Below are 24,260 nucleotides of genomic sequence, written 5' to 3' on the forward strand. Positions count from 1 at the left end.
GTGATGGCAATAAACAAAGCAATTCCCTTCCCTGTGCACTGGAAGAAGCTTTGCTGTTGCACTGGCTTTTTGAATGCCCTCATTTTGTGTGTGTGTGTACATTTTATATGTCACTGTGTCTCTGCCTTGGTTCTGCACATTCACAGCAGTCTGCTGCTACCAATAATTCCCTGGGCTGTGTTAGCCATACCTGCCAGGTAATTTGGGATCCCTCCCCTGCGAGCATACTTTCCTGATGGCAAGTGCCTAAGACTGCAGGTTATAAAGAAAAGCCATTTTTTTAAGCTGAAACATAAATATGTGTTTGTGTGGTGATCCCAGCACATCCCAGCACGCTGGCAGTGGGGGGGAGTGAGAGTGCTCCATGTGGGCAGCAGAGAGAGAGTTCCTTCTGAAGTGCTTGAGAGACATTTTAAACATCTCCCCCTTTTGATATATATTGCTATTAGGGTGCTGGTTGCAAATTTTGTAACTAATAGTCTCGCCTGATATTTCTAACAACTTAATGAGCACTGTGACAAATGTAAATAGCGTTTCAGTAACACAAGTTTCCAGTTTGTATTAAAATGGAAGAAGGCCTTTAGTAAGACATAGCTCCTGCTGGGCTGTGTGCTGTAAAACCTCATTTTGAGCCCGTGCCTGTACCCAGGAGCTCAGAGCCCGAACAGGCAGAGAAGGATTTCTGTCTTCATTTTTATAAACGAGAAACTGAGGCAAGCGAGTCATGAAGTGCCGTGTCCAGATTGCATGGGGACGGTGTAATAGAGCCAGAAAATCTATTGTGCTATCTTCCTGTCAAAGAGATGTGTTGCTTTCCTGACCTTACTGTTATGGAAACCTTGCGTGAGGTGAGTAGCCTTTCAAGAGTGGGATGCCAGACTGTATTTCTTTTTCCCCAAAATAAATTTGTCCGTGCCACTAGAAGCTCACCAGTAATCAGGAAATATTGCTTTCCAAAGAGACAAGATGCTTATCAGGTGGCAGGGCTGCATAGGGGGCTGGATTACAAGAGGTGAGGGTGGGCAAGCAGCAGCTCCTGCCCTTGGAAAAGCCCCTTTTTGGTCACTGTGAATCCCCTGTGCCATTTTGCTCCAGCCAAAACTCCTCTGCTTGCCATCCCCAGCACTGCTGGTGCCTGTTTTAAGCCGTGCTGTCACTGCTAGTAGGCAATGGAATTGTTGTATTCGCAGTATTGCCTGAATTAAGCACATGTAATCGCGTCCTGGAAAAAAAAAAGAAAAGTATAAAAGGAGACTTAGGTCGAATTTACTACAGGAAGATATAAAAAATAAATGCAAGTAGAGGGGAAATGAGAAATGCATAAGAAAAAAAAGTAATAGCAATTAGATAAAGTGACAAAAATGCTGGGTTTAGCTGAAGGAAGCCTTATCTGAAGCAACATCCAACTGTTGGCCCTAATCTCGTCAACACCCAGACCCTAATGCTGCTAAAATCCCATAATGTGGCTGAGCCCTGTTGAACACAGGCTACAGCTTGGCCAGGGCAGCCTTTCTCTGCTGGTAATAAAATGCTCTACAAAGTAATTCAGTAATTCTAAGGCGCTCCATTTATGGTTTTGCAGAAATTGCCACTCTCTTCTGAGTTTCAGACTAACTTGAGAGGATTTAAGCATAGTGTTAGTAATACCACTGCTGTGGAAAAGCCATAACCATGAAGGAAAACAGAAACAGGAAATAATGAGGAAAACTCTGTGTAAAGCAGGAGAATTCTCCAGGTGCTCTGGTAAGAGCATGTTTTATTAGACATGATTATGTTCTGTGCTGTTTATTCAATCACAGCATCATCTCCATCCTCCTTTTCCTCAGCTCCTCTGCAGTCACTGTCACTTTACATCATGCACAATAGAAATAGACACATATTTATTCACCCTGACCCAAAAGTAAGTTTTGTGGCATCTGTATCCACTCTCTGTAGTTCAGTGTGTTGTGCCAGCATTCAGAGTCAGCAGGTGAGCAATGTTCTGACTCCAGCAAAGGGTGGGTTTGTCAGGCACAGCCTGTCACTCCTGCTGACCCTGCCACGTGCCCTGATGGCTGGCACCATGGCAAATTTGGCCTTTTTGCTGCACACCTTACCAAAGGGTAGGACCTCTCTTCTCTTTTTGTTTCATTACACCCACTGCTTCATTCTTCCTTTTGGGTTTTCCATCTCTCCATGGAATCTTTTCTTCAAAGTTTCTGTTTCCTTATGGGACCTTTTGGTCTTTTCCATCTGTATCCTCATCCACACAGACTCCCCAAATTACTTACTCTTCCTTTATTGGTTCCTCTTATTTTTACCCTATTTTTTAGCACCTATCTATTCACAGATGCTTCATTTTCTCCTTTTCATACAATCCTATTCCACAGATGATGCACACTACTTGACCTGCAACATCTTTATTTAGTTTGAATTCAGTAGTTCTTCCCAACAAAAGCAACCTCAAAACATTCACTGCTTTTTTCACACTGATTTTTTTTTTTTTTGTAAGTTCTCTTGCCAAGACACATCTTTTTGATGGGCTCAATTTCTTTACACCTCTTTCCAGCCAAACTAGCATAATTTTCCCTTTGAGAAGAGCAGTTTCTTTCTCTCATTACAACTGACTTCTGGTTGCTGATGAAATCTGAAAGTAAGCTGTGCTGGACAGCAGGACAACAATTTTATCAGACACACAGACTGTGTTCCTTTGCATGTTATGCTTAAGAATGTAACTTGCTTGAGGGGTCTTTAAACCATGTGCCAAATAATGGCTACATTACACCACAATTACATACCCACACTTGGAGGAAAATGCTGTTTCTGTTGTGACACTGTTTTCATCCTGTCTAATGGGTTTTATTCCCTAGGAAAGTAAAAGATCAGAATGCTTCTATTAACCTTGCTCTCCTAAATGTTTGAGTAGTTAAATTCTAGGTCATTATATTGATTCACAAGGCAACAAGTAAATTCTGTGGTTGGTAAGTGTTTGCCAGTTGACTAGGCTTTATCCAATTCCATCTTGCTCCTGCAGCAGCATAATATTTCCATTGCAGTCAGCTTATGGGTGCAAATGATCCCATCTGCATCTTGATTTATTCCTTACTAGTTGGAAATATGCAGTGTCAAGTTTTCAGTGAATTTTGCTAGGTCCTAATGAGGATTCAATGTAACAGGATTTTTTCCAGCTTCAGTCTTGTAGAAAAGTTTTTCTGCATATCTGTCTTTTCAAATCAAAAAAGATACAGTGTGCTGGTATATAGTATATTTTACTTCCAATAAAGTTTTAGGCTATGCTAAAGGAAAAAGAGAACTGTGCACTTCAGTCTTACCACTTACACCACTGTGGTATTGACAAGAAGCAGAAAAAGATGGTTGGGAAGATGAGGACTAACTCCTGAGTCTGGCTGAGAAGATGGAAAGAAAGGGTTTTAAGGCCTGTTAACTCTCTTGAAACAGAAGATCAGTAAAAAAGAAAGGGTCAGTAGCAGAATTTAGGGCTCAAAAAATCTGCCCCGAGTTGCTCAGTGCGCAACAACCCATATTTTTAAGTGGTTTGCTAGAGTAGTGTTGCTAGAACATATTGTTTTCTTCCCTAAATCCTTTCTTTTCTGGCTTATATGCGTTGGAGAGGAAGTGAACAGCACCTTTTTATGGCACTGAAAGGCCCTGTCTGGATTGATAGGAACCACAGCAGCCTTTTTATGTGGTGGCAGAGTCTGTCCCTGACCACAATCATTATTCACTCATCCAGGCGTTTGTCAGTCCAGGTGTTTGAGAACTGGTCCTGCTGCTTGTTTAAGGGTGAGGTGCCAAAAGGTGCAGTTGCTGTTATGAAAAGATATCCACTTGGTTGTGGAGCTAAAATCAGATTGTCACTGATTTAAAAACCTGATATTGCAGCCCATCACACTGGAACATGCTAATGGCTCCTGTAAAGTTGGTAATCCCTGTGCTTATGCAGTATTATGTAGTAATGCTCCTGACCAGCATAAGCACGGAGATTTGGTTATTATGTAGAAGAGTTATAATAAGAACTATGACTGCAAAAGCAAAGCAGTCAGTTGAAATTGGTCTATAATTAAATGCTTAGAAAATTCTGTGCTTAGCTCATTTTAAAATCAAGTGCTTCTTTGTAGCAATTTCCTTTCTTTAATTACAATTTCCTGTCTAGTTTGACATTTACAATGCAATCTTGGGGGACATGTTTGTGATTTATTATTCTTGCTCCTATCAGGATATCACTCGGCAGAAATGAGTTTATAAAATAAGAGCTCAAATTATTATGGCCTTTGACCAATAAAGCTGGCTCATAATTTCAAGCCTGAGAAAAGATTAACATTTTTGACAATCAAATGCAGAATTACCAATGGGGGACAATTTTGAAAACTATTTCAATTTTCTGAAACATTGTACATTTTTACTAAGGAATATATAACTGGTTCTATATCGGAGCACAGGCTTAAGAGTAGAAAGAGCAATAGTGAATTGTAAAGCAAACCTGAAAGGAAGACTTGAACATCTAACATTGTTTAGCCTCTTCTGAATGAAATTGAAACTGCTAAATCAACACTACTTGAAAATTACCTAATGGAAGAGATATAAAAGCTCAGACAAGTTCACAGCAATGCACTCACCCTTTTCTTTAGCATTCCTGACTCCTTAGGCTAATTTGTCTGGAGGAGCCAGGAGAAATTTTTCTGGTTTTGGTTGGTTTTATTTTTTTTTCAAATCTTACTGAATAAATTTTTTTCTTGGTTATTATTTTTCTTTTGGGGTTTCATTTAGAGAAACAGATGCCCCTACTAAACTGCATAAACATGATCTATTCGGCTGTCACTGCTTTTCCAATGACTTTCTTTGTCCCTGATTCAGGAAAATGTCATTGCTCAGGACAACACAGAAGTCAAAATGAATTCTCCGTGACTCGTGCAAATGTTCAAAGTTAAATGTGAACTTGCCTGTAACACAAAGTAGGCACCCTGCCTTGTGTGTTGGGAAGAGTGAGTTCTCAAAAGCTCTATCCAAAGTGGTAGGTGTGTTTTTAGTGTTAATTTGATGTAATGTCAAAATGGATGGCCTATAAAATTATATTGAAGGAGAGAGAAATGGTATTGGCAGGGAAGAAAATCTGTATCTTTGGAGATCTTTAAAACAGCTCGTGTACACATTGCTAGGAGGTGCAAATGCTTAGCACCTCTCAAAGTCAGGCTGCTTTTATTTAGATGCCAGCATATAGAGTTAAGAGCCTATTTTTAAGTACTGTGAATTAGAATCATTATTTTAAAGAATCTGTCCTCCCTCATGCCCGAGGAGAAGAGAAAACATGGTATTAGTTACTTTGTTTTAGTAAGGCAAAAGCGAGAAAGTGGCAGGGCTCTGACTCCAAGTAGTTCCAGGGGTAAGGGCAGGGCTGGAAATCCTGCCACAGTGTTTCCTGGGCCAGCCTCAGCTGCCTGCACCCTGCTCATTAGCTGGGAGCACATCAAGTTTCTGTCCTCTCAAAGCAGTATTCCATTGAGATGTATTTTACTTCAGGGGTGGGCTTAAGTGCTCAAGCATCCCTTTTCTAGGGCACCTGTCTGCAGTTTGAATGGGGAGGCAGTAATACGGAAATTGGATGCGGCCATGAAGAGGTGGTCATGAGCACCTGCACGGCTCCCCTGGGCAGAAGACCCAGGTCAAGAGTGAGGAATGAGGAGCTGCTGTCTTCCCAGAGAAAAGACTCCAGGAAAGTCCATGGGCTGGTTAAAACATGTAGCTCTGAGGTGGGGAAAAGGAAGGTTAAACCCATGGAACAGCATGATTTGCTTAGAAAATTATCTGAGCAGTTCTGAAAAGTAATGTGGTAGCAGGAACCAATACTTGCTAGAAAGGAGGGAAGTTCAGTGAGACCAACATGTCTTCATCATCCAGTGTCAAAACAGAATGGAATTTTGATGGCTGGGTATGTTTGACTTTGGGCTGTGACCAGTAATGATGACTAGAGAACCATTTTCTCCAGCTACTTCCATTGCTTAATTATTTTCTTACACAGTTACCTCAGAAAGGACAAGGATTTGTTAACTTGTCATCTTTGCATCTTGATATTGAGATAGAAAATAATCAAGAATTCCATTACTATCTAGTCTGGAAAGGCACGTGTTATGAACTCAAATGCCTTCTGGCTATAAAAAGGTTTTATGTAATCATAAAACTGCAGAGTTTACATGGGAGCTTCACATGCCAGCACACACCTGCCAAAAGTCTCCATTCAGTCAAACTCTGAGACATAATAGGTCATGCTCTGTCTCCTCTCATTAGACCCTGGCCAGGAGGCCATTGCTGGCAGCTCAGTCCAAAGGCCTTTCTGAACATCTAGAAAAGTTTTCCCTATTGAGCAGGATTTGCATACAAAATCCTCAGTGTGTTGTAATTTGACTTGAATTCCTAAATTGAAAGAATTAAAATACCTCTCCAAAAATCCTCTCCCTTTTCTTTAAGGATTATGTTATACTCTTTAATTCTGGGCTGAGTGAATTCCCATGCAGGAAGAAAAACATACTTATGAGATGAGGCTCCTGAGCTGATGTGAATCAGCAGAGCATCGCTGGTGTCATGAAACCATGCAAGTTTATACATGCTGATTGCTTGGCCCTTAACATCACAAGGCTTTCCTAGAGCTGTGTGTTTTGACTCTGTCAAATCTTTCAATCCACATATGGATTATATATATTTTTTGCTTATGCACAGATGTTTTAGGCCATGGATAGAAGCAGTCTTTTGGGTGCTGGCAGAATTCCTCAGTGCTAATGTTATTCTTTAAAAGTCAGACCAGTTACAGTTTCAGGCACAGCCAGTGACAAATACAGCAGCACAACTTTGCTCAGGAATGTACCACAAATAGAGAGAAAGAGGAAGATCATTTTCCTGAATGATGATTCCCCCTTGGCATCACCACTGTAATGACATTGCCATAGATAAATGTGTAATAATTTTGTTGTCCTGAGACACAAATGGCAGTACTTTGGTTGTAGCAAACTCTTCTACTTGACTTCACTGCAGCTGTAGGTGTCCTGATAGACTGAATTTATAAATATTTGTAGACTTCTCTTCCATTCTTACCAACTACTTCTCATATAGCATCTAGAGTTTCTGCTGCAGAAAAAGAAATGGTGCAAATATCTCAAAGTACTGATTCCTTTTGGGTATCAATGTTCCCTTGTCTGTGGAAAACAGATGTAAAAACAGTTTGGTGGGAAAACAGGCATTCTGCTGTTGTTTCAACCTTAGCCTAGGATGCCTTCAGCAGCTGTGATGTATTAGGAAAACAAGATTTTCAACAATAGGTACTTTGAAAATCTTCTCCTAAGTTCTTTATTTATGGACTTACTTGAAAATGGCTTTGTTTCCCAGAATATGAAGAAACCAGCATTCCTCATTATTTACACCTGGATCTTCAGGATTAGGCCTTCTCTTCCAAGTGGAACCTTAAAAATTCATATCAAGGCACACTCTGATCTGAGAACTCAGACTTTGTTTGTGTTCTTAACAGTAGAACAAGCCACATCATCTTGCCTGGACACAACATTGATTAATTCCAACTCCTGAAGAGAATCAAAGCATCAAACATTACTCTCTCAGGGTAATGTCTCTTGGGCGTGAGCCCAAAACCAGAGCTGGTCCTTTTCTGCCATTGATCACACATGAAATGTATCTCATCTGACTCTCCTTGAAATCTGTGGGGGTTCTGTCATTAAGTCAACAGAAAGCCCAGAGTTTATTATTTGTAATGTATTTCTTATTTGTTCAACCCGAGAACTCCTTTTGGTGTTTTCCGGGTAAGCAGAAAGTTCAAGAGGGAACCTGGTTCCAAAGTTTTTTTCCATGGATTCCAGCAGCTTCTGATTCCAACACCAGTTGGAGTTCAGGACTAGGTTCAGCATCCCTGCTTCTCTGTTTTGACTGTACTCAGCAATGGAGAAATGCAGGAAAGGGATGGTGTGCAGCAAACAGCAGCACTTCAGCTCTGTGAATTTCTGCACGTCTTGCTATTTCCTAGTGTTTGTTTGGATTTCACATACTGCCCAGGCAAAATTAATTGCTTGCACATTTCTGAAAATTTAGTCCAATGATCTCTTTTTCTATTTCCTGGGGTATGTATGCTTTTGGCTGCCAAAAATAACTCCAAGAGACAGGTTACATGGAAGCTGGGATTATCCATGGAAAGTAATAGTAGCACTCTCATGCACGAAGAATGAGCAGGCTGCCGATTGTAATATGTTTAAAGGGTCAGCAGAAATCTATAAGTGGTCAAGAAACAAGACAAACATCGGCCACCAGTCTGATGGGAAAAGCAACATCCATTAAGTCCATTAAATTTAACATTGGAATCAATGTTTAAACCACAAGAAGTAATTAGTGTAATTCATATTACAGACCTTTGGATTTTTGAAACCAGGTTTAATTATATTGAAAAATGACAGCTTCATTTTCCTTCTCTGGGTGGGTTACTACCATGTTCCCGATGCTTTTATTAGCGCTGGGTGCCGATATCAGGTTTTTAATGACATTAAGCAAAGTAGTGTTTCAGCCATCTGAGGAACAATAAATCAGGTTAGATTCTTTTTGAATGGAGACAACACAGATCAAGTGGCTTTTAAATCATTTTTCTTCATCACTGAGAAGTGGAGCTGTTCACTGGAAACAGCAGCCCATGGGAAAAAATGCAGGTTGTAGAGTGTGGAGTGATATTTGGATTCTCTGGCTCCCTTTGCCTGCATCGATGGACAATTCATGAGCTACTGCTAAGCTCTGGAAAGGTATCTCTCTAATCCTTTGCCAATACAAACTCCACATAAGTTTTACAAAGTCTTTTATTAGCAGTCTCAGATTTGAAAAAAGATGGAGCGATACTGCATCCTCTGGACTTAAAACCTTTTAATATTGACAAAGATGTTGAAAGGACAGTTAAATGTGGCCATGAATATGCACAAAAAAATCTTAATTTTCAGAATAGTTTCATTGCTGGATTTGAGGAAAGTAAAATATTTATCTTATTTCTATCTTCTTGATGTGCTTCTACACACTTGGCTCTTCTTTCTTGAGCCACATTCTTTTTCTGCTTCTGTTTAATTTGGGATCTTTTCTTTACCGGCCAAATTTTTGTAGAGCTATCAGTGAATGTAAAGCTCATGGAAAACCAGTGGTGGCTTCTCTTTTGGCTTCCATTAGTGCAAAAAATAATGCAAATAATTGATTTTAAAATAAGTGCCTCTTGTCCTGGAACTATTTCCTGGTTCCACCCTGTACTTGGAATAAAGGAAAGAATTTCATATTACTGAGCAATGCAAAGAAATGGGAATGTACATTCACAGCCTGAGTTTATAAGTAAAGGTGGTGAAGCCATGAGAGCTCTATCATTCTGCTTCTGTCTACCTGCAGAGCAATCCAAAGTGTCTGAGTCAGGAGAGTGTGACTGAATGTTGTGTAGGAAACTATCAAGGAGTGGGATAATGACTTGAAATTTCTTGGTCTGTGGTTGTTCATTTAAACTGATAACAAAAGTAAGGTGAAAAATCTAGGCAGATTTAAATTTTTTGAAAATATGTAGCATCCAGCTGCTCCCTACATCAGAGGAAATGAGTTTGAAGAGATGAAAATTATGTGATACTTGCTCACAGACACCATGAGGCTTTTGAGTCTGGCTGTTCCCTTCCAGCTGTGGAGGCCCAGTCATGGTGTTTACAGGGTTATCCTCACCACAGTGCAAGGCAGGGCTATGGTGCAGTGAGATCCCAAGGAATGCTCTCCCAGGTCTTGGAAAACAACAGATGAAGCCAGGAAGTTCAATAGGTATTGCTGCGAAGAGGAGGATGAGCCACGTGCAGGAAGGGCACCATCAACAAGCCTAAGTGATGTTGGTGCAGACAGCAAAGGAAAGTAGTGCAGCAGCAGAAAGAAATGGAGGCAGATGTGGTATGATGCAGGACCATTTTGTCAGCTCTTTGGGTGAAAAACCTGTTTAAACTGGTAGAGAAGAAAGCTTAGTATCTAGGACTGAGCAGTACTGAAGGGCCTTGCACCAACAAGTGAAGGCAGCAATTCTCTGTAGCACTCAGGAGCATTTTTTTCTGACTGTGGGGATTATGAGTGCAAGATCTCTTTATAGGGCATGGGAAAAAGAAAGAGGGAAGGAGAAGATTCCAGACCTGTAAAGAGATTTCCAGCATAGATTAGTCTTTGGGCATGTTGATACTGTATGGATAGATGTACACTCATCGTGCTCGTGCTATTCACTGAAAAAAATCCTTCTCATGAGGGATTATTAGCTCAGGCTTGGTGCCAGTGCAATCACATGGCTTCTGTCAGATTGGAGCGTGGGCAGAGCTTGCTCATGGCAGTTTGCAATATGTGGTGTAAACATACCCAAAGAGTAATAGCAGGTGGTAGCAGAGGAGGTGCATAGAAAGGAAGATTTGGAACAAAAGATGCTAAGCTTCATTTGCTGTGTGATGAGCCAAATTCATCATTGGTGTAGCACCCTGAAGTCAGTGGAGTTATAATAATAGAATTAGTCCAAGGAATCATATCCATCCCTGGCACTCCATGCAATGCCTTTGATCTGATGGGGTATAAGTCATGGCAGCATCTTGCCTGCTGAACTCACTACATGATGCCTCCAGGGTGAAACATCAGGAAAAAAAACTCACAATGGCGCTGGGAAGTCACGAGCTAAATTTTAAATGTACATTTCAGTTTGAAATCCTGGCAGAGTAGTTCTTTTCTTCCTGCATATTTGTCCCAAATGGTAACAATATAATGAAATCTCTGGCCACATATTCAGCGCTCAAAATGGGATTAATTTCTTTCTGTTTGGCTAGTACAAATAACTGCACATGAAGAGTTTGTGCAATAGCAGAGGGGGTTATTTTGTCTTGGCAATGGTTTTGTCTGGAGCAATGGAAGAAACTGAGGTAATGTGAATATTGTATTTAGCTTTCTTCATCCACAGTAGAAAAACCAGCATTTCATTTGGCACTCCCTACTTATTAAAGTGCTCTTTTGCATTGCTTCCCAGCTTCAGCTCTGCAACTCCCAAGCAGGCCAAACACAATTCCTCTCACCTCACTCCTCCTTCCTAAAAGAAAAACTCCAAGGAAAAGCTAACACAAAACCAGGAAAACAAACCAAATATGCCCCAAGAACCAAGCACATTTCTCTCTCTTTTTCATTATTGAGTAAATGCACTTAGAAGTTGTATTGGTTAAACCATCCTCAGCTGGTTTAAGTTTATCTGCCTTGAGTGAGTTCAGTGAGTGAGTTCTCAATTTACAGTAGCTGAGAATCTGGCCCTTGTTTGTAAAGAGTTTAAATAATACAGGATCAGCCACTCTTCAGGGCTTTGTATTCTCTCTGGCCCTGGGATTTGTGGTCTAGGAGGCTGAACTGGTTGTCCACTGGAAGTGGTAAGTGCCAAGGAATGGGTGCTCAGGGACTTCCCTGCTGAGCAGCTGCTTTGCAGAAGGGCTTTCATCCTTTGTGCTACCCAAAAGCACATTTTTGGTGTTGTTCCATAAGAGGCATAAGCTACCGTCCTTCTCTGCATCTCCACTCCCTCTCACTTGTCCTGTGGTGAAGAGGGATGCTGCAGATAGCAGCTTTGCTGTAAGAAATGATACTGTGCTTGACATCCCACAGCTATGAGAGCAGAACTGTGCTTGGCACTGGGACTGGCCCTGTGCCCTGGGCAGAAGAGCTTCTGCAGGGCCAGAGCTCCTTGGAAATATGGATTCTACAGGTATGTTCCCTGTGGGTTACTCTCCACTCATTCTTGAACCTCTCGTAGAGCCTCAGCAAAGCTGGCTGAGGCAGAGGTCTCCAAGCTATTTAATTCCTGCAAATGTGTGGAAAAATACAGAGCCAAAGAAGAAAGGAGGAAAAGTCATACACACTCAGCTCATCGTAACCAAGAGACCTAGAGGCCTCATACATGTCTAATCACAAAGGAATGAAGAAAAAAACTTTTTATTATAGTTTTTACTTCTGTTTATAAACTATCTGCTCGAGCAGTTTTAAAAAACACTGAGGTGCAACTGAACATGTATGTATCGGATACAAGTAGTTAGGTTTTTTCCTGCTCTTGAAATTTTTCTAAGCAGATCAGAGTGTGGTTCTATGCTGGTTTTAGGTTTGTCAATATTTTGTGAATGTTTTTCCCCCTATTTTTTCAATCCCACTGGGAAGTAATTTGATGCAAGTATCCCACACTGAGCAACACGGACTCACCACCACTGGGCAGATGGGTTATGTGTTTGGATGAGCAAGAAGGCGAGTGCATCTGGCTCAAATGTCACCTCTGAATTTCAAAATCCTTTCCCACTAACATCATTCATATATGAGACTTGTAAATGCATTCTGAGCAATTTATTGTTATTCTGATTTGTATTGGAGTTGTGTGGAGTGATCCCAGAGAAGACAGGGCCCAATGTGTTAAATTAATTAAGGTGTAGACCTTGATAGATGAAATCTGAGTTTATAACTGAGACAGGTAAGAGAAAAGGAGGAAATGGAAGCACAAAGGGGTAAAAGGACTTGGTCAAGGTCACATCTGTGTAAGTAAAACTTGATCACCCGACTGCTCTTGGCAAGTAAATATGAAAGGAGAGCAGTCGGCCAAAGTAAATTCACTTTAAAACCTGAATGAAAATAATCAATAGTATTCACCCACTGTGTCCCAGATGCCTGAATCAATTTGATAACAAACAGTTTGTTCCCTTTTCTAAGTTATTTGTAAAGAAGTGGCTTGATTGCCAGTGTGCCTAATTCCAGACATATGCGAATTCCCTAATGGTAATGGAGCTGCACTATTGCATGCCAAGACTGAGGCAGATACTCAGCTCTTTCCTGCTAGATTTCTCCCAGAAGATCTGCAGTCAAATCCCTGTTTAACGACTATCAGAGGAACATATGTGCTGCTTCGTGGATCCGCTTTCCATCCAGTGTAAACACGTAACAGTAGCTCGGCTCCCGCGCCGCAGTCGCGGCCCCGTCGGTAAGTGCGCGCTCCGGGCTCGCGAGTGGCTGAACGAGCCCAGGGCCTCTGGGGTGCCTGCTGGGAACCACTCCTGCCCTGGCACCTGGGACTTCTCCTGGCAGAGCCCTCTGCACCCAGCCCCTCTCTTCCAGGAGCTGGCTCCGTTAGCCAGAGCCTGCTGGGAGAGGCTGCAAGAGGGCTGAGCTCAGCAGGAGCTCTCCGGGCACACAGAACAGCTCCCTAAGGAAAATGTCTGGGCACACAGAACAGCTCCCTAAGGAAAATGTCTGGGCACACAGAACAGCTCCCTAAGGAAATGTGGTGCTGGTGCTTCTGGTCTGTCAGCTCCAGGTGACTCCCCATGCCCAGCAGCCGGGCCCATGGCAGAGGCACAGAGAGCATTTACAGACACAGGCACAGATTTCCCATCAGAACTGCCACAGCCATCCTGCAGGGGGTCTGGTCTCACTTTGGTACAGACCAGGCTGCAGGGACAAAACCCAAAAGGCTCTTCTGGCAATCAGATCATCCCCAGATCAGTTGGGGACAGGTATATCAAAAGCAGTGGGGGATGATTAGGCCTATTCTACATAAGCCTCCTTCAACAGGCTACATATTACTTTTTGGCTAACTGATGATGCGTATTTTTAATTTTTTTTTTCTTTCCGATCACATTCACCTTTGAGATAGTGAGTTCTGCTTACAGTTTAGCTGAAGTTCTCAAAGTGGTCAGTCAATTTCAGCTCGTTGTATTTCCAAAAGCAACAAGAAATTTAATGTATTTGGGAGTACTGATGGTAACTTTCTGGAGGTTTTCTATCCTAGTCTACCATCTGAGTACTGTAAAAATCTCCAGTGCATGTAATACTATGAATTCATTATTGCAGGTCATTTGGTCCAAAATATCAGCCATCAGATTTTTCCTGCACTAGTCACAATCTGCAGAAGGGTTATTCATTAGGTATTTGCAAATTCCTATTCCTTTTCCCATCTTGCTAGATTCCATAGTGTTGCTTCTCCATCCCCTTTGAAAATTAAGTCACCGTGTCAGTGATTCATGTGGAAAATAACAACACGTGCACTTCATCCTCTTTTGGCTGTGTTGTTCAGGTGAAAGAACACCCTTTGCTGAAAGCAAACCAAATCATGAAGGTCTGGACTAACACTTTTGCAGAAAATAAATGGTTTTGGTACTAAAACTCCTGGGGAAAAGCCAGCTATAGCCCAAACAGTTGAAACTTGCTATGCTATGTGTTTGACTTGCATGGGCATCTTTATTATTGAAAGTTCAAAGAAAACTGCTTCTTCCTCTGCTGTGTCTTCTGTTCTTTGCAGGGAACAAATAACCTATTCCTTGCTTCATTCACTTTTGTAACTGCCACTGCTATTGCTATTTCCTGTAAGAAACCATGGAGTTGCATTTGGAATATTTCCTGTATATATACCGAATTCCAAATATACCAAAGGGTATAAAATACTGTCAGTATAAGCACCTTCCCTGTTAAACATACATGGTCATAAAATATTAAGGGAAACTAGATCAATCTATTGAAGGTATTCACATACAAAAGTGTTTTTCATAGGTCACAGGAATTTATTAGAAAACTTACTGTACATTATGGAGCTCTGAGCTGCATGACCATTTTGTATCCCTGTGGATATAGCAAAAGTATGCTCATCAAGTTACTGGCACACAACTCAATTTTTACATGGGAGAGTAAAACTTGGTGTTAAATAATGCCTAAAAGCAAATAGAAAGCACCTTGTCTCCTTCAAATGGCATCCTCCCAGGAAATGCAAAAAAAAAAAATCAATATATTATAGTATCTTATGATCTCATTTAAGTGATTCAACACAACAAAATTTCAATGACATTTCTTTCTTCTGTGACTGTTGACTTGCCTTTTCTCTCTGAACAGCACCACTAGATTTGGGTTTTTTTCCATTTTTTTTTCATCCTTTCCTTAAGACCATGCTGTGGATGGCAGCCTGTCCTGGGGAAAAAAACATATGGTTCATTAAACTACTAGAGATTAACAGAAGCCAAAAAATTATGAATGCCATGGACTCTGTAGCTCTAGTCTAGGGAGGGGAAGACCTGTGCCACATCAGGCTGGCTGGACTATCCCCTGGGACTTGTGGGATTGTCTCCTACCATAGATGTCTGTGTTTTCTTAGTTTATCTTAGGTTGATTACTCACAGAACAAAAGCTGTACTTTCCCTGTTAAATTGCCCTACAGCTGCCTTATACAGGAAATGTAGATGGCTTGTACTCCCCAGTCATACCAATTTTTATGTCTGTCTGAATGGGATTACTGCTTGGGCCTCCAGAAGATGTTATACTTATTTACATTTGAGTTAAGCACTGATGATCCCCTCCTTATGGCTTCACTGCAGAAAGAAGGTGGTGGTGGCAGAGAGCAGATAAATCACAAAAGACACGCTTCATCTGCCTGATCTCTGGTCTCACTTCTGCCCTTAGAAATAGTGCAATAGTTCAAGTTTATAGCCTTTGTGGATTAGAAAAGCACCCTTATGCTGTTGAAAAGAGAAAATGTCCATAAACAGTGTTATTGACAGTTATTACTGTTGTATCACTGAAGACCAGGGCTCATTGTGCTAAGTGCTGTGCAAATGTATTTTAGAGGGTTTCCCTGCTATAAACAGCAACGTTCTTGTTAGAAGCAGCAAGTCTTGTTATTCCTATAACTCTCTTTGCTCTATTTTGCAGCTCAAATAGCACATGGGCAGTCATGCCTTAGGAACAGTCAGAATAACCAACTCAAGACAGACACATTTCCATCACGTGAGTACTTTATATCTTCTGTCTCCACCACATTTGGAGTTTTGCTGTCTTTACTCCAGGGAAAACTTGCCACACTCCACGTGTCCATAAAGAAAGCACCAGAAGCAAGCAGAATGAAGAAACGCAAACTGGTTGAAACAAAAATTGAGGGTTTCTTATTTTCAAAACAAAATATTTCGATCTATAGCTTTTTATCTTTTAGAATAAGTATGTGCTCAGATTAATCTGTGACAAACACATATAGAAGGCGCTATAAGAAGGGGTGAAATTTGCAGATGCCTATGATTGAAATCTAATCAGAAAAGAGAGTTCTTCACTCTTTCTGTAGTTCTAGTCTGGTGATCCAGATTGCCCCAAACCAACATCTACCTAAGGGCAGAAAGATGCTATAAACATCCTAGAGAGATGGTGCTGGAGAGGCCTGAAAGATTAGACATGCTTTCTATCCCTACAGCTGTTTTTTTTGTTGTTGGGTTTTGGTTTTTTTTTTTTTTTAATTGGAACATATTTTCCTTTTCCCCTTCCTTTCTTACAAGACAACTCTATTTACAGCTTGCAAACTTCTCACTCTTTAGTTTTGGTAACAGTATTGCTGATTCATTGATCCATTCATGATCCAGGGCTCCTTTCAGTCCTTTCCAGCAATGCTACTGCCTGGCCAATTATTTTATTGTGCTGATACATCTTTTCCTTTCCCCTCTGACCAGCTCTTATCTCACAACAGTCTCCACATTTTCTTTGGTGTGTCCTCTTCAAAATGGAGAGTTAATAACTAGGTCAGCTTCAATAAGAAAGGTGAGTGTGGAGTGCTAGTCTGTGCTCAGGAGCCTCCTCGCCCCTTACAGAAAGAATCTCTCACATTTCCTCAATCTTAATCCGCTTTTAATGGCCTTACTTATTAGTTGCTAAGCTGTTTTCTTCTGGAGAGCTAGAAAAGATAGCCCACATAGTAAGGTGCTGGTATTTTGTGGTTAGGCACAGCATCAGAATGTCTGAATTTGTATCTTGCTCTTTTTTGGTGGATTAGGAACCACTGAGGAAACTTATTCAGTACTATCTGCGTTTAAGAAATGAGAGCCTGGATGAGATTTCTGGCCCTCGAGCAAATTTTCTGAGTGCCCTTGGGTGACTCAGTTGCTTGTCTCTGTTTCAGCTCTCTCTCTGCCAGACTGATGTAATATTCCATGCCTAATATAGGTGCTGAGGAGCTAAATTAATGAGTGCCCGTGGAGCGTGCAGATCACTGAAGTATGGATCGGTACCCCTGAGGACACCAGCAGAAAGCTGGTTGGGAACACAGGCTGGCTTGCCAGGGTGGAGAGTGAGAAAACTCTCAAAGAAGTGGACAGGAGGCTGGTAAAAGGAAGCAGGAGAGAGCCCAGAAAAAATAGGGCTGATATAACAAAAGGCATTCATTACTTGCTAGAGAAACTCTAAAGGGATCTGATGTTTGGATGTTCCCTTCAAATTTGGACACTTGGAAAGCTTTAATGCATCAAATTTGAGTGAGCAGCCTAAAAGTCTAAAGAAAGACCTCCTGAAAGGTATTTGCATAGTGTACACACTAAAAATCTATAGACATATAGATTAATTTAAACCTTGAAATTAAATAAACCTTAAACAGGCCCTAAAAAATGCACACAAATATATTCTGGTGAAAAGCTACATTGTGATCCTTCCTGTATGAATTATAGCACATATACAATAACTGCCATGAATTCTGCAGGGAATGTGAGAATGTAGGCACCTATTCAGATTGGAGGCCATAAAAAAATAACCTCTAATAACAAGTGGATCCTAACATTTTTTGAAATAACTAAAATAAGAAAGGGACCAGAGGGAGTGAATTGCATAAGGAGTGGAAAATCCTGAACCCATGCTGGCCCGAAAGAAGTATCAGAAAGAAAGAGCTCCTTTAAGTAAAAAACCTCCCAAATTAGACCTTTGTCTGACCAATTCAATAAGAAAGGAACAGGGAATAGGGAAAGTCATTCAAATGTATTCATTAAGTTGGCAGAGAAATGCTTATTAAAGAAACTCTCATCTTGATTCCTTTTTTGGGGAGGAGGAAAAGAAGAAGGAAGGGAAAGATTTCTTTTTTTATTATTTAACATTAATGGTTCAGAGGCATTCTTCCTATTATTCTTTCTATTTTGACTTGCTGCATTTGAAAAATATGTTGTCTTTTAAATAGATTTATTCCTTTCAACAGCATCTGACATCTTTTGTCAGAAGTTCCTTCATTTTTCCAGTTTATTTCTTAACATGTATTTGTATAAGTGGCTTCCACTGTATTAATTGATGTGTTTGTGTCTGTTCAGAGCAAATGCATTCTCCTCACAGGGATTTTAACAGGCATTTGTTTAAGTGCGTTTTGCTTTTCTGTGTCTATTTCTGCTTGTTTTTCTGGTAGAGAAGGAGACATTACTAACATGCAGCCAGCATAATGAGTCCCATTAACTCCCAGTTCAGTTTGCTTTTTGACCACCTCTCTTTTAATGACTGTACTTTTCTTGACTGCAAAGTTTGGGGAATAGGAAGACTGTTCGCTCTGCTGGATTTTAATACATGTTTACATCCTTCTTTGCAGAACAGCACCACCTCTCAATTAATGTTACTCTTAGCCTTAAAAAAGCAATTGGTAATAAATAAATGTGAGGATGTTTTGGGAAAGTGTGGTGCGAACCAGAATTTTTACAAAGGCTGCTAAGCAATTTTAGAAGCAGCATTTGTGTTCTAATATTTTAAAGCTTTTTCATTGATCTCCTGTTAAATGAGAAGCAAGAATTAACCTCAATGACAGTGCTAGTAGCTCTGCAGTCTATTTTGGCCTGTTCTTTAAGTAAAAAGAGCAACCTAGATGAGAATTTTGTGCTTCACTGGATATTGAAAGATGAGGCAATAAACTGCTAAACTTGAGTAATCACACACTCCCAGAGGAATGCCTCAAATGGGGTTGGTCAAAAACCTTGAAATTCTAGCCTTCTGCACACTGCCTGGGCTTTAACATTTGATGAGAGTCATTATAGTGGGGGACTGAATACAAGTGTCTTCTGATTACAGACCTTCCATTAAAAGTTCCCACCAGTGTGCCTTTCCATAGAGAAGCGTCAATGGGATTAAAATCTCAATTCACCCCAGTCGATTCTCCAGTAACACGATTTCATTAGAGGCAGGCAGGGAGGAAAATGGACTAGAAAGCACTGAAACAGCTGGTGTATAAATTATAAAGTGTACTTTCTACTAAGTGAACACACCTTCCGCTCAGCCACATTACTAATTAATGTGTAGGGTAGCCGATTTTATGTAAATTGTATTCTTCCTCTCTCCTGTGCTTTGGTTAACAACAGGTTCTTCTAAATCTTGGAAAAAGAAAGATTATGCAAAGCTATCATCATATGAAAATAACGTATTAACATACTGCCTGTGAACTGTATCCAATCAGTTCCTTTTCACTGGCGTGTGTACAAAACAATTAAAATCAAATTTATATTGCACTTCTTTAATATATTCTGGCATTAATATAATCAACGAACAAGTGTTAAAAAGTCTTACAGGCCTATTCTGCTTTAAAATGATATGTTTGTTCTCAGGGTTAGTGGATATTTTCAGCTTCTCTAAAAGGGCACAAAAATGAAAAGTTCTTGGTGTACGAATGCAACTGTGGCAGGTTCATGTGGAGCCTTTCTTATTCCAGAATTCCAGCCTCTCTCCGCCTGTTGGGTTCATATTTTTCGCTGGTGTCTTTACTCCTGGTCTTTGTCAGCTGTTCCCCATGTTACCTGCAACATAGTGGTTTTTAATTATTGGGTGTTGCTGAATAACAGCTCATAAAGTTTATGAGAGCCCTGGATTGTGTGGATGACCTGCGGGCTGGTTGTGCTACCAGCAGTTCCGGTGTCAGGCAGACACACGCACCCAGGAGCTGCTCGCCAAGGACCCGGATTTCACCTGGAGCCTGAAGGATAGCTCACATGCCACCGGCATATCCTTATTTTTCATGTTTCATGCTCTGAGGCTACATTTTCCCTGTCTGTTTTCCTTCCTGCCTTTGGTGAACTGACACATGACATGTGGCAGGAAGAACCGAGATATTCTGTCACTGCTCTCAGTGCTAGAAGATCTCAGAAACAAAAAAAAAAACTGGTGTGAATAAAACAGTTTTGTCATTCACGGGGTGGAATGTCTACCAAGAAGTTATTTATTCCGTCCTTAACAGTATCTGCATCTCCCCAGGAACAGAGCCTTGTCGAGCCCCTCCGCCAACAGGCACTCCACACTTCATCAGGCAGTTTTTCTCAGGGATTCTGAGAAAATTCTCAGGGATTCTGAGAAGATTCAAACAGAACTTTGCTGTCTCTTAACACCTCTAGCTGCAGGTAAGCCCATTTCTTGTCCTACGCACTGAGGATAAAGAAGAGATTACTCTCTTCTTTGAATTTGCCTTTTACTTATTTTGAGAACCTATCCTCCCTCAGACACATATACAGAGACTAATGCTAGTGCCCAGCCAAGATGATTCCCGAAACCATGATCATGAAGCTGGAAATTATTGGTTTTCCCCTCCCCTGGCAGTGCTGAACCTGCCTACAAAGACACGTCCCTCTGAGGAGACCAAAAGAGAATGTATTTCCTAGGAGAAATAAATGAGTGAGATCCTCATACCACTTCTGAGCCTTTTTCTAAAGCAAAACTGCTTCTTATGGCAAGAGACAAACTATGCTGAGAACATAAGCTCGCTTCAGCTTGGACCAGAGGATAGTAATAAACCATGGAGGAAAGGTCAGTGTCTTCCCATTAAGTGATCCCATGTCATCCTTATTTACAATTTCCTAACAATTAATTTAACCAGAAAAAAAAGTGACTGGCCTAATTCCATTTTGAAATTGCAGATTTGAATTCTTAGAAGTATAAATGGTTGTGCATTTACATTATCAAAAATGGCTTTAGACTCGAACTGTTTCTTTTTCTCTTCAGCTCTTTTCATCAAAGCCACAAAATGAAGGTGGGTGAGGAATGCAGAGGAGAAGGAAAAATACCAGGATTCATTGCCAAGTACTTTCTTTTTGTCCTTCATTTCCTACCAGCTGATTTGGGATGGAACCATGCTGAGCAGATGACTGACAGAGCACCTCACACTGAACCCTTGGTCAGACCTACTGCAACATATTCCTCCTTGACGGTGCTGGTGGCATAAATGGCATCAGCAGGCTGGCCCTCAGCCTTGAGGCAGAGGGCAGCATCATCTGCAGCTCTCTGTAGGGATAGAATAGGAGTGGAGGAGGTGCACATCCCACCCTTGGTCACAGCAGTGGAAGCCCAGGAAGCGTCAGTGGGAACTGGACGTAGCCAGGCGGGTCAGAGCAGAGACACAGATTACAGCACTCACCTTGCCTGACTGATCAGCACTCCAGGTAAATGTTGTCTCTCCCTCTGGCTGTAAGTCACTGTCAGACCCTTCTCCACTGGCTGAGGGACAGTTTGGTGACACTCTCCAAGCCTGCAGGACCTGTGGTGCTATTAATACTCACTAAAGGGAAGAGGACAGACATGGAGCTCTGGTACCCGGGTTTGCTTTCCCACTTACAGCACCAGGAAAAGATGCTCTGTTGCTCTTTCAGAAATACTTTGCTGATGAACTATTGCCAAAAAAGGTGAACAAATACGTCTCAGGAGCCTCTGAAGGTGATCCTCCAAAAATGGCTTAACAGGGCTTAACAATGGCTTGCCTGGCCATTTGCTGGTTTGCTCTTTTTGGAAGGAACAAATGTATGAAAAGATAAGTTGTAATTACTGTTTTCTGGGCAGCTCAAAATAAAGACAGAACAGAGAAAAGAAGCTTCTCTTTCTTTGGGTGGTGTTATGTTGAAAGCTGATGAGTAGGTTCCTCAGTGATTTGAGGGTTGCGCATCTTCAGACAGAGAGATTCTCACATTCCTATTATTTTTAAATGGGCTTTTTTTTATATTGCATTATTATTTGTACGAGTGTTTGCTGTATTCATGGGAAATTATCCTATTTTTCTTCAGTGGATACTGCACAAGACTCAAAATGAGAAACACATCCATAAAGTTAGGGTTCAATATGTAATTTTTTTTTTGTGATAAGGAAAATGAAAAAGATAGTTGTTGCATTTTAATTACATTTATTGGATATACACGTTGTCTAAGATCTAGAATATCTCTAGCATGATGGAAGACAGCAAAAGAATGGGATTAGAGCAGATGAAGAAGAGATCTCAGGCCTAAATAGTGATACAGAGAGGATAACCAATCTGAAATGGTTGAAATTGTGCAGCTTTAGGGGATGTTTAGTTTCTTAGCACAAATTGCACAAATTTAATTTCTGCATGCATTCCCATAATTATTTTGTTTCGAAGTAACTGTGAAATTGAGTCTTTTGCTTCTGCTGATATCAGGTCACTTCTGAAAACAAAGTGTATCTCAGAGAACAGCAATATTATTATTATTCAAAGGCTGTGTGCTTGGGCAATTATGCAAACACTGTCCTACTGTCAGTCAGTACAAACCTTTCCTAAAATACCTGGAACCCTTGAATTAATTAAACTTCTCATCACCTCTGAATGCCACCATTCAAGGGGTTTACCTCCTCCCCAAACCCACTCCAAAATTCCCCTCCCAGGTAATTTTATCATGGAGTTGTCCAGCTGAATATTGTTCTGCAGTGAACGCTGTTGCTCCTCTAATCACTGAGTACAAGCTTATGTATGTACAGCTCTGCAAACTCTGTATGCTCTTTTAGCAAAAGTCAACTTGGTGACTCACATGTAGCAAAAAGTGTGAAATCTACTGAAAGAGGCATTGCTTCCCTGAAGGAGATAAGTTTTTGTGGCCTAACCTCAGAGACAGCAGAGGCTGATGTCCCCTTTCCATCATGGCTGGAAGTTTAGGAGCACAGTTCGTATGAAAACACCTGGAGAAAAAAAGGCCTGGTGGGAGAAAACCCCCCAAAAAACATACCAAGTGTAATGATACAAAATGTAACAAGATTTTTTTTTTTTAACTCCCTAAGTACTCTTAATGGGAATAAATGGTTTATCTTTTCAGATCTGGGTATTACTGCAGAAATATCCCACTGGAAAAAGGCTGCATAAGTTCTGGCCAGTGTGTAAATCCCACACTGAAGACTCACTTGGGAAGAAGAAAAGACACAAAATGTTGTGCTGGCTCTCTAAGTAAAGGTTAGTGTTGTCCTACATAAACAGTAATGAGAGCAAAGCTAAATGGTGCCAAAATTTTGTTTCAGGGGCAAAGCAGCGTTATGACCGCCAAAGCCTTCATGATTTTTATGAAGGTGGAGACTGTTTCTCCCTTTGTCTATTCTTACTCCTTGGTAAACAGGCATGCATAAAACCAGACCTGTATAAAAAGGATGGCATTCACATCCTGTGTTTTGTGCCCCCCCCACCAGCTACACCCTGTGTGTGTGGCACTCAAAAGGGCAAGGGTGTCCCACAGGGAGGAGGAATATTCAGCCTTCCACAAATGGCTTTGAACCAGCTGCACATCACAAAACCACCCTGCAGAGCCCCTGGGCCTGGGTACTCTTGCTGGGACAAGTTCATCCATGACTGTATGGGGAGCTGCTTAATTGAGGCTCATTACTTCCATTTCCTACTGACACCGCGCACCCCGCGAGGCAAGCCAGGGGCAGGGGGTGGAACAGCTGCTGCTGCTCGTGGGAAAGAGGGAGAGGATGAGGGATCACAGTGCCCTCGCCCAGCCCTGCTGCCTCTGTGGCTGGCACTGCCTGTGAGGAGGAGCAAGCTGCCAATCTGACCCCCTCAGACAGGGGCACGCACCTGCCTCGGCCACCACAGGGCCTTTGGCCACAGAGGATGGTGCACTCCTGACAAACTGCCCCTAGCAGGTGTTTGCTTCACCCCTTTGGGATGGCTGGCAATCTGTATGTTTTATCCTTTTTTAAAAAGGTTGATGCTTGGAAGAACCTCAGCTAAAACTCCTGAAGAGGAGAACTTCCCTATTTTAACAGGTAACATCAGCCATCTATTTTTTCCTATTCAGGTTGTGTAACCTGCCTCTCCAAGGTCAGACAAGCATCCTTCCAAAGCCTCTAGCTCAGATTCTGTTTCTTCAGGCACACAAGCTCACAGGTAGACACAGACTTCCCGTTGATTCCTGCTCCAGTGGATGTCCTGAATCCCTGCTGAGAGCCTTGTTCCTATTTCTTTACAGACATTCTTCCAGTTCTTTGCTGATGTAGTATCCTCAATTTTCATTATTAAAGAACCATTATGGGCTTTGGCTCCCACAGGTAAATATGCAGTATCTTCCACTTTATGTCAACTTTTCCTGAGGACCACAAAAGCTGTCAAAGGAATTAATCACCTTTTGATTTCCATGGGACAGTGGAAAACCTGTGAGAGAGAACTTAGGCAATGATATCTGTTATTATCACCCTTCTGAAACTCACCACTG

The 24,260-nt window shown here is 41.3% G+C and overlaps 1 long non-coding RNA gene across 1 annotated transcript in view; it reads left to right on the forward strand.

Moving 5' to 3' along the window:
• Positions 1-24,260, forward strand: part of LOC118686903 (uncharacterized) — a 256,076-nt gene that overhangs the window by 223,938 nt on the left and 7,878 nt on the right. Inside the window, exons 3-8 of the long non-coding RNA XR_004980268.2 lie at positions 15,727-15,801; positions 20,038-20,180; positions 20,779-20,806; positions 20,889-21,215; positions 22,869-23,002; positions 23,753-23,814. This is a non-coding gene — a long non-coding RNA (uncharacterized LOC118686903). The remainder of the gene's footprint in view (positions 1-15,726; positions 15,802-20,037; positions 20,181-20,778; positions 20,807-20,888; positions 21,216-22,868; positions 23,003-23,752; positions 23,815-24,260) is intronic.

Source organism: Molothrus ater, chromosome 6 (assembly GCF_012460135.2).
Source record: "Molothrus ater isolate BHLD 08-10-18 breed brown headed cowbird chromosome 6, BPBGC_Mater_1.1, whole genome shotgun sequence".
NCBI classification, from domain to species: Eukaryota; Metazoa; Chordata; class Aves; order Passeriformes; family Icteridae; genus Molothrus; species Molothrus ater.